The 10,283-nt window shown below is 51.2% G+C and overlaps 1 protein-coding gene across 1 annotated transcript in view; it reads left to right on the top strand.

Annotated features, from left to right (window-relative positions):
- The first annotated feature begins 3,879 nt into the window (after positions 1–3,879).
- The window catches only part of CHST12 (carbohydrate sulfotransferase 12), a 30,836-nt gene continuing 24,432 nt past the window's right edge, over positions 3,880–10,283 (top strand). Inside the window, exon 1 of the mRNA XM_003895663.3 lies at positions 3,880–3,962. The gene's annotated coding sequence lies outside the window, so the exon portion shown is untranslated. The remainder of the gene's footprint in view (positions 3,963–10,283) is intronic.

The following is a 10,283-nucleotide window of genomic DNA, read 5'->3' as shown; positions in this document are numbered from 1 at the left end:
AAAAGAAATTAGCAAGGCATGATGGTGCGCTCCTGTAGTCCCAGCTACTCAGGAGGCTGAGGCAGGAGGACTGCTTAAGCCCAGGAGGCTGAGGCTGCAGTAAGCCATGATGGCACCACTGCACACTCCAGCTTAGACGGCAGAGCAAGACGTTGTCTCTTAAAAAGACAAAAAAAAAAAAAAAAAAAAAAAGAATCTCCCAGAACTTCATAGCTGCTACTATTAGTAGCAGCTGATGTTTCCTGGCTGATCGCTTGCCTAAGCCACAGTTACTTCTATTTTTCCTCTGCTGCCACCCTGGTTATGAAACCAGAAATAATTGTAGCTGGTAGAGACACTGAAATACCTCAAAGTAAAATCCAGAGGCTGGGCCAGGCTGTGGTCAGCCCGGGGGAGACCACAGCCATTGCAGAGGGGCCCAGGGTCCCTGAAGGTGGGTGGCAGCCAACGGAGCTGCTGGGTGGCAGGGGGATGGGCAGCCAGCTTGAAGGAGCCTGGAGCCCAGAAGAGGAAGAGATGAAAACCATCACAGAGAGGTGTCTCCAGGGCCGAGCTGAGGCCCTGGCCAAGGAAGTCACAAGACTGTAGCGTGGCTCCATCTTTGGGGCCCACAATTTGGATTCAGGTCCTGGCTCTGTCACTTACACGGCTCTGTGTCTCTGGCTAGTTGGTTACCTTCTCTGGTCCCCTGCTTCCTTATCTGTAAACCAGGAGATAAGGTACAGCCACTGCAGGGTGGGTAAGCAAAAGGTATCTGCATGTTGCTGATGTAACAGGCGAAGTTGACATAAAGTAAAAGTAACCATTTTAAAGTGAACAATTCAGGAGCATTTAGGACACATTCACAATGTTGCTGATGTAAGAGGTGAAGCTGAAGTAACACAACAGTAACCGTTTTAAAATGAACAATTCAAGGGTATTTAGTGTATTCAAAATGTTGCTGATGTAACAGGTGAAATTGACATAACACAAAAATACCCATTTTATTTATTTATTTATTTATTTATTTATTTATTATTTTTGAGACAGAGTCTCACTCTGTCATCCAGGCTGGGGTGCAGTGGCATGATCTCCACCTCCAGCCTCCACCTCTCAGGTTTTTGTTTGTTTCTCTGTTTTGAGATGGAGTCTGACTTTGTTGCCCAGGCTAAAGCTACCTTCAACTCCTAAGTTCAAGCGATTCTCCTGCCTCAGCCTCCCGAGTAGCTGGGATTACAGGTGCCCGACACCACACACAGCTATTTTTTTGTATTTTTAGTAAAGACGGGGTTTCATCATGTGTTGGCCAGGTTGATCTCGAACTCCTGACCTCGTGATCTGCCCGCCTCAGCCTCCTAAAGCACTGGGATTACAGGTGTGAGCCACCAAGCTCAGCTGACCTCTCAGGTTTAAGTGATTCTCCCACCTCGGCCTCCCGAGTAGCTGGGATTGCAGGTGCCTGCCACCACACCTGGCTAATTTTTGTATTTTAATTTTTAGTAGAGACAGGTTTCACCATATTGGCCAGGCTGGTCTTGAACTCCTGACCTCGGGTGATACCCACCCGCCTTGGCCTCCTGGAAGTGCTGGGATTACAGGCATGAGCCACCGCGCCCGGCCTGGCTTTTGTTTTGAAAGTGGGAGAGGCCTGATACTGTTTAAATCTAAAGGTAAGAGGCTGGGTCATGCCTGTAATCCCAGCATTTTGGGAAGCCGAGGCAGGAAGATTGCTTGAGCCCAGGAGTTGCAGACCAGCCTGGGCAACATGGCAAGATGCCATCTCTACAAAAAATACAAAAATTAGCCTGGTGGATGGCGTATGCCTGTAGCCCCAGCTGAGGTGGGAGAATCACTTAAGTCCAGGAGATCGAGGCTGCAGTGAGCCATGATCACGCCACTGCACTTCAGCCTGGGCGACAGAGTGAGATCCTGTCTCAAAACAAACAAACAGACACTAAAGGGAAGGATCCAATGGAGAAGAGACAGAGGTTGAATGTGTAAGACAGAGAAGAAAAACTGATAGTGAGAAATTTTCTTCTTTTTTGAGACAGAGTTTCGCTCTTTTTGCCTAGGCTGCAGTGCAATGGCGCGATCTCGGCTCACTGAAACCTCTGCCTCCCAGGTTCATGCGATTCTCCTGTCTCAACCTCCCAAGTAGCTGGGATTATAGGCATATGCCACCACGCCCAGCTAATTTTGTATTTTTACTAGAGACGGGGTTTCACCATGTTGGCCAGGCTGGTCTTGAACTCCTGACCTCAAGTGACCCACCTGCTTCGGCCTCCCAAAGTGCTGGGATTATAGGCATGAGCCACCACGCACGACCGATAGTGAGAAATTTCTAAGCTGAGACGGGCATCATAGGGAGACATTGCCAGTGGCTGTCATCTTATTTACGTACATGCAATTACATATATGTATGTATACAACATAGACATATTATACATGCATAATTAGTTATATATGTATGTGTATAATATATAAACATATATACTACATACATACACATAGTAGGTAACATGTATGCATTACACATACATATAAACATATTATCCACTGTGAATGTGTATATAATATACACATATATTTTGTGGTGGTGGTTTGTTGCTTTCTCCCCCCACTAGAATATACGCCCCAGGAGGGCAGGGGCCTTGCCCATCTCCCTCACTTACGGTGGGTGGGGACTCCTTTGTGATTGGCTGCATCACAAAGTGGATGCAGTGAAAGAGTGAAGTGAAAGAGTGAAGTGAAAGAGTGAAGTGAAAGTGCAGTGAAAGAGTGGAAGAGTGAAGAGATGACCTTGGTTGGAAGGCTGCCTCGGGAGTCCATCAGAAGGGGCTGCCTAAAAATATAATGGATTGAAAAAGTTCTGGGGGCGGATGGTGGTGATGTGAATGTGCTTAATGCCACTGAAGGGTGTGATTAAAAATGGTTAAGATGGTAAATTTTATGTTATATATATTTTACCATATTAAAAAAAAAATCACTGGGCCTGGTGCGGTGGCTCACGCCTGTAATCCCAGAGCTTTGGGAGGCTGAGGCAGGAGGATTGCTTGAGTCCAGGGGTTCAAGACCACCCCGGGCAACATAGTGAGACCCCCCTAGTTTCTATTAAAAATTAAAAATTAGCCGGGTGTGGTGGCACCTGTCTGTAGTTCCAGCTACTCAGGAGGCTGAGGTGGGAGGATGGCTTGAACTCAGGAGGCTGAGGCTGCAGTGAGCTGTAACTGCACCACTGCACCCCAGCCTGGGCGACACAGCGAGATCCTGTCTCTAAACAAATAAACACACACAAAACTACACTGATGCCAAGAACAATTACTGCATGCTCACTATGCATTAGGCATCTTGCTAAGCTCTTTACCCGTGTCATCTCATTTGTCTCACATACTCCCCGCAAGGCAGGGTCACTAACCTATTGTATTTTACGGATTGGAGACAACCTCAGAGAGGTTAAGTCACTTGCCCAAGGTCACACAGCGAGTTTCAAGCCCCAGCCGGTGAGCATCACGATCCTTTGCCAATGAGCCGATGCTCGAGAAAGGGTCGGGTAGACAACAGGCACTGCATAAAGGCTGGTTAACGGGACCGTGTTTGGCTGCGGCGTGAAGCTCCGGGCTTGGACGGCGAGACTGCTACGCGCCCCCGAGCCGCCGCGCGCCCTCCCTGCCGGGGCGGAGTCAACGCCGCGGATTGGCTGCTGAGGAAGGGGGCGTGGCTCGTGGCGGCCGGTGGGCGGGGTCGATCTCTGGCCGTAAATACGGCGCCACATGGCACTGGCTCGCGAGGGCGGGGGCGGGCTGGCGGGGCGCAGGCGCGCTGAGGGCGGGCGCCCCTCGGCCTCCGTGGCCCCTCCGGCGGCCACGACGTCTCGCGAGAAGACGAGCGGTAGGCGGGGCTCGGGCCAGGGGGGCGGGGCCGGCGAGGGCGGCCTCTGGAGGGTCCGCTAGTCGCGGGGCGACGGCGGCGGCTGCGGGCGCGAGGTGAGGGGCGCGAGATGAGGGGCGCGGCGGGCGGCGGGCGGCGGGCTCGGGGCGCGGCCTCCCTCCCTCTCGGCCTGTGCGGGGCTGCCGGGGCCCGGGCGGTGGTCCCGGGCCGCGCTGAGGGGCGCGGGTCGGCTCTCCTTAGCCCGGCCTGGCGGGCGCGTCTTGGGCCCGGGTTCGAGTCCCCGCGCCGGCGCGCTGTGTGACCTTGGCCCTGCGCGCGCCCTCTCTGAGCCCCGCTCCTCGCCCTCGGCCAGGGGGACCCCAGCCCTGGGGCCCTGATTAGCGCGTTCTGCGGCCCCTCGGGGTCTGGATGAGAAATCTGTGGTTCTGATTCAGCGACGGCAGAGGCTGCAGCGGCCCCGTCGGCCCCCAGTAGTCTCCCTGCCCGGCATCAGCCTCTGCCGCCCGGCAGGGACAGGACCACTTCCCGGGCGTGGAATTCCAGGATCCTCAGCCCCCGAGGGTCCCCCCCCCCGTGCCTGCTGTCACCTGAACGGGGCTCCCCGGCCCCCCAGACCCCCTCCTGTGCCTGCTGTCACCTGAACGGGGCTCCCCGGCCCGGCCGACCGCAGCCCTGGAGCCTGCAGACGCCAGCAGCACCAGCAGGTCGCTCAGGGTATCCCTTAAATGACCTCTTACTCCAGAAGCCGCAGCCCTGCCTCTCTGCGAGAGGAAACCGTGCATTTAGTCCGGGAACAGTGGGACTTAGACCTCCTCTGCGGGCTCCCGGCCACCGAGACACCCCTGGCAAAACCTTGGCTCGGGCAGAGGCTCCGTCTGGCAGGCAGCACAACAAGCCGTAGTGTTTCCAGCATTATTAAATTATTTAGTTCATAATCGGGGTTGTGGGGACTCGGAAACCTGGGGGTGAATAGAAATGTGGGTTGCAGGCGCAGTGCTGGATGCAGTACATCTTCCAGGACACCAGGTCCTATGGTGCTGCTCCTGGCTGTGGGTGGCTGGGGACAGCTGGGCGGGTTCCCCTCCTACCCGCACGCGGGGACACAGGTTAGCCCCTCACCATGAGCATCTGGGGTTGGGAGTCAGGACTGGTGTCTGAGTGAGGACGGAGAGAAAACAGGGGTAACGAGGACATTGCTACACGAAAGTGCAACGCTTGAGATCTGAAGGAGCACCTGCCTGGAATGGCATAGAAGTTTTATTTCCCTGCAAAGGAGTTTATGGGACTTTGGGCTGATGCTTTGGGGCCAGCGGTAACTGTCTGCTGCCACTCAGCAGACTCCAGCTTTTTTATCAAACCTCCAATCGAGTGCAAGATGCCAAGCTGGGGTAGATGGCGATAATAGTGTGGGCCTTGCCCTGGGAGCTCACGGCCAGCCTGGCTACGACAGTGTGGGGTTGGGGCTGTGGTGCAGGCGTTAACAGAATGTGGAGACATTTTCTGACGTTTTCCACAGTGGAGAGGACCTATGAATTGGGCCTTTGGAGGCAAAGGGCATGCGGAGATATGGAAGTGAAAGCGATGTTTGGGGGAGATGGTGGGTCGCTGTGTTCTTGGTGAAGTGTGGGGTTTGAGGACTGGGTTGGAAGCTAAGACTGGAAGGCTGGGCGAGGTGGCTCGTGCCTGGAGGTACAAGACTGGAGGCACTTTGGCGAGCACTTTGGGAGGCTGAGGCAGGTGAATCACCTGAGGTCAGGAGTCTGAGACCAGCCTGGCCAACATGGTGAAACCCCCTCTCTACTAAAAATACAAAATTTAGCTGGGTGTGGTGGTGCACACCTGAAGTCCCAGCTGCTTGGGAGGCTGAGTCAAGAGCATCGCTTGAACCCAGAGGCAGAAGTTGCAGTGAGCTGACATTGGACCACTGCACTCCAGCCTGGGCAAAAGAGTGAAAAAAAGACTGTAAAGATGGATTTCTGATTGTGCAGGGGCCTGAATGCTGTGCCAGGGAATTTAAGCTTTTATCCCTTTGGTGGTGGTTTGGGTGTGATGCGATTAGATGTGTTTCAGAAAAGTGATCCTGGTGAGAATATGAGAGGTGGGTTTTGCATCTGGGCAGTGGAGCTGAGTTGAGTAAGTTTGTGGGGCGTGGGTGTGGGACAGTGAGAGAGTGGGGGCGGGCATGGAGCTGAAAGATGGGGGTGGCGCTTTGTGAGATGTGGTGACCTGTAGCAGCAAGGGCAGCCGGGACCTCTAGCCTGCAATGAGGAGCGCTGGGGCTGGGTGGGGGAGGAAAAGCCAAACACACGTAGGTTTTAGACCTGCAGGGTTGGCAGTATTAGTGGCCATCCTGGAGATGTGACCTTGTCGAGAAGAGACAGCCTATACAAGGAGGGAATCCCCAGGAACCCCAGTGGGAAGGGATCGAGAGTTGAAGAGAGGCCTGTTGGTTGGCTGACCTTGGGCTTGCAGTTCCTTGACTACGCACAGTCATTGAGGCTGGCGGGTGATTCTCTTCTAGAGTGGGTCTGGGCCTGAAGGAGCCATCGGTGGGAAAAGATGGGTTATTGATGATACTGAAACACATGCGGTTTGTCGTTTAAAAAAAACCTTACATCTTGAGTTTCAATTCTTGAATTGTCTTTCTCTTCAGAGAGTAGCTGTTAGTTTCATACCTACTTAGTGGGTCTGTGGCTGCCAGCAGGGCTGTAGGCCCGCAGATGTGCCTGGAGATAATTGACTCTCCAACTTATTACTTCCTGCTGTTAACCAAGGTGGTGGTTTCTGTAACTGTTTAGACACTTTAAAGATATTTCAGAGAAGAATGGGAAACAGGTACAGTTGAGTACGGGGTGGGGGCACAGTTGAGTACGGGGTGGGGGTGCGCTGCTGTACAGGGCACAGGAGGAGGAAGCGAACAGGGCCCCTTTGGCTCCCAGAACATGACCAGCTGGGGCTTTTCCCTCTGGACAGGAGGATGGATGTGTCTTTGAGGAATCTGAGTGGTCCAAGAGAAAAGACTAAAATTAATGACATCAGGAGGTCCCCAGTCAGCAGGCCCAGCTGGATCCCTTGCTAACGAATTAATAACCCCCTCCCAGTGTTCAAGGCATCAAGCTTCAAAAATCCCCATCCCTTAAATATGAGCAGATAACCAAGGGCATCTGAAGAAAACCTCTGCTACACGAGATTGAGACCGGAATACACACTGGGAAACAAGAGAGCGTACAGGAAGGAGCCTTAGAAAGCAGGCTGTCATTAATGTCCACACGGAGGTAAGAGAAAATATCGCAAACGTGAGGCAAGAACAGGAAGCTCTAAAAAAAAGCCACCAAAAGGAGCATTCAAAGATCCAAAAAGAGAACTCTCGTATATCTATTAAAAAAAGCAGAAATAAGAAAATCAGTTAGTGGGTGAAAGATAAAGTTGAGGAACTCCCTCAGAAAGTAGAACAGAAAAGCAAGGAGGTGGCACATGAGAGAAAAAAGAAACGGAAGGGATCAGATCAGGAAGTCGGCAGCTGAATAGTAACAGTTTCAAAGCTGAGGTGAGAGGATCGCTTGAGGCCAGGAGTTCAAGACCAGCCTGGGCAACATAGCAAGACCCCATCTCTACAACAAAATTTAAAAATTAGCCAGGTGTGGTGGTGTGCACCTGTAGTCCCAGCTACTTGGGAGGCTGAGGTGGGAGGATCACTTGAACCCAGGAGTTTGAGGCTGCAGTGAGCTGTGATCATGCCACTGCGATCCAGCCTGGGTGACAGAGCAAGACCCCATCTCTAAAAAATAAAATACTTTTTTAAAAGTTTCCGCAAGAAAACAATAGGGAAAACAGGATGAAATTCACAAAATAATTTCCTAAAACCCAAAGTTTCTGGGTTAAAGAGGCTGGGTGTGGTAGCTCATGCCTGTAATCCCAGCAATTTGGGAGGTAGGAGGATCACTGAGGTCAGGAGTTCGAGACCAGCCTGACCATCATGATGAAACCCCATCTCTACTAAAAATACAAAAATTAGCCAAGCATGATGGTGGGTGCCTGTAATCCCATACTTAGGAGGCTGAGGCAGGAGAATTGCTTGAACCCAGGAGGCAGAGGTTGCAGTGAGCCCAGATCGTGCCACTGTACTCCAGCCTGGGCAATAGAATGAGACTCTGTCTCTAAAATAAAATAAAATAAAATAAAAAAATACAAAATAAAATATAAAATAATATAAAATTAAATTAAATTAAATTAAATAAAAATAAAATAAAATAAAATAATAGCCTGGGCAGCAAACTTGGATAGTGAGAGAGTCTGAGTTTCAGATAAACACTAGTGAGAGCTTTTGAGGGGAAGGATTTATTTGAAAGCGTGTCTGCGGCTGTTGACCCCAGAATTTGGATAGTGAGACTTTGGAGGCCAGGTGCTGTGGCTTACGCCTGTAATCCCAGCACTTTGGGTGGCCGAGGTGGACAGATCACTTGAGGCCAAGAGTTTGGGACCAGTCTGGCCAATGTAGTGAAACCCCGTCTCTACTGCAAATAGAAAAATTAGCCAGGCGTGGTGGCGGGTGCCTGTAATCCCAGTTACTCAGGAGGCTGAGACAGGAGAATTGCTTGAACCTGGGAGGTGCAGGTTGCAGTGAGCCGAGATCATGCCATTGCACTACAACCTGGGCAACGAGAGCGAGACTCCGTCTCAAAAAAAAAAAAAAAAAAGATACTTGCGTTCCCACTCCAGGACATACTGTTGTGAAATCTCAGAACAAGAGAAAAAGTAAAAACAAATCACAAATAGGTCATCACAGGTCAAGAGGCAGAAGGTTAGAACATGTGGAAAAAGGCAGAAGAACGAACTACAATTAAAATGAAAAGAAGCAGAAGGGCCTGGGCTTTTTTGAAGCAGCACTGGATGGCAGGAGACGGGAGGGCCTTGCCTGAGAAATTCTGAAGGATGCGTTTTCAGCCTGGAAGTCTACACTCAGGCAAGGGAGGTAGGGTAAAGACACCTTGAGACTCGCTCCCAGATTTGTTCCTCATGCTTTCAGGAGACAATTGGCAGATGCAGTCTCCCCAGACGAGGCAGTAAGTCTAGACTGAGACTGGCTGGTGGGAACAGGATTTCCTCCAGGTTAGAGGTGAAAAGAACCTGCCGAAGGGAGATCCCAGCCAGGTGCTGGCGAGGAGAGCAGCTGTGTCCTGACCCCAGCTCGTCAGAGACTCCTTGAAGAGATTCTTTGGGAGAAGATGAAATTAGCAGGACACCTGACGTGCTGGAACATCTGGAGAGGAGTTGAAACAGTTGGCAGAGTTGGGGCGGGATTAGTGATAAGTACTAAACAAAGCAAATGAAAACACAAGACTGTTATTAGTTCCAGGGAAAATAAACCATCGTGCGGGGAAAAGAAAAATAATTATGGTGTACTACAAGGCGCAGCTGTGAATAGCCTCTCCGCAATGATAATAATTTATGTAAACACTGACTGCTACTCTAATTGAAATTACGATGCGCCTGGGCAGAGAAGGTGTGGGGAGCGCATTTTCCCCTGTTGCCTCAGGAAGTCAGTCGCTAATGCCCCAAGTTGAACAACCAAGGTTCACTCTGAAGGCAGATGTTAAAAGAATTAGCTAAAAAGAATTATGGAGAGGGTAGGGTGCAGTGGTTCCCACTTGTAATCCCAGCACTTCAGGAGGCCGAGACACGAGGATCGCTTGAGTCCAGGAGTTCGAGACCAGCCTGGGCAACATGATGAAACCCTGTCTCTACTGAAAATACAAAAATTAGCCAGACATAGTGGCCTGTGTCTGTAGTCTCAGCTCCTTGGGAGGCTGAGGTGGGAGGATCACTTCACTTGAGCCCGGGAGGCAGAGATTGCAGTGAGCAGAGATCGAGCCATTGCAGTCCACTCTAGCCTGGGTGCTAGAGCAAGACCCTGTCTCAAAAAAAAAAAAAAAAGAAGAATCCTGGAGAAGGGTGGAGGTGAGAAAGGGAAGCAGAGACAGAGACTGCTGAGTTTCCTAATAAACTTCACCTCACGGAGTGATTTCACTCTTTCATCGATATGTATGTGTAGCATTGAACTGACACAAATGGGAACGGTCTCAGATGGACTTTCTGCTCTGGCAGAATGGGGGCCCTCGCCTGCCTCTGTGCATCGGCCTGGTAAGAGGGAGGGTTTCCTTGCTGGTTTCCTCTTGGTTATTGTCATTGTTCTCCGTATCCTGTCTCCTCGTTGTGGTCGTTTATCAGAGATTCTGAGCGCTTTCTTTTTTTGTTTGTTTTCTTTGAGGCAGAGTCTTGCTCTGTCACCCAGGCTGGAGTGCAGTGATATGATCTCGTTGCAGCCTCTGCTTCCTGGGTTCAAGTAATTATGATTACAGGCGTGAGCCGCCACGCCTGGCCAAGCGCTTTCTTTCATCATTTTGTAAGGGGGTTTT

Source organism: Papio anubis, chromosome 4 (assembly GCF_008728515.1).
Source record: "Papio anubis isolate 15944 chromosome 4, Panubis1.0, whole genome shotgun sequence".
Classification (NCBI taxonomy): Eukaryota; Metazoa; Chordata; class Mammalia; order Primates; family Cercopithecidae; genus Papio; species Papio anubis.
This window is presented reverse-complemented; position numbering and strand designations above follow the sequence as displayed.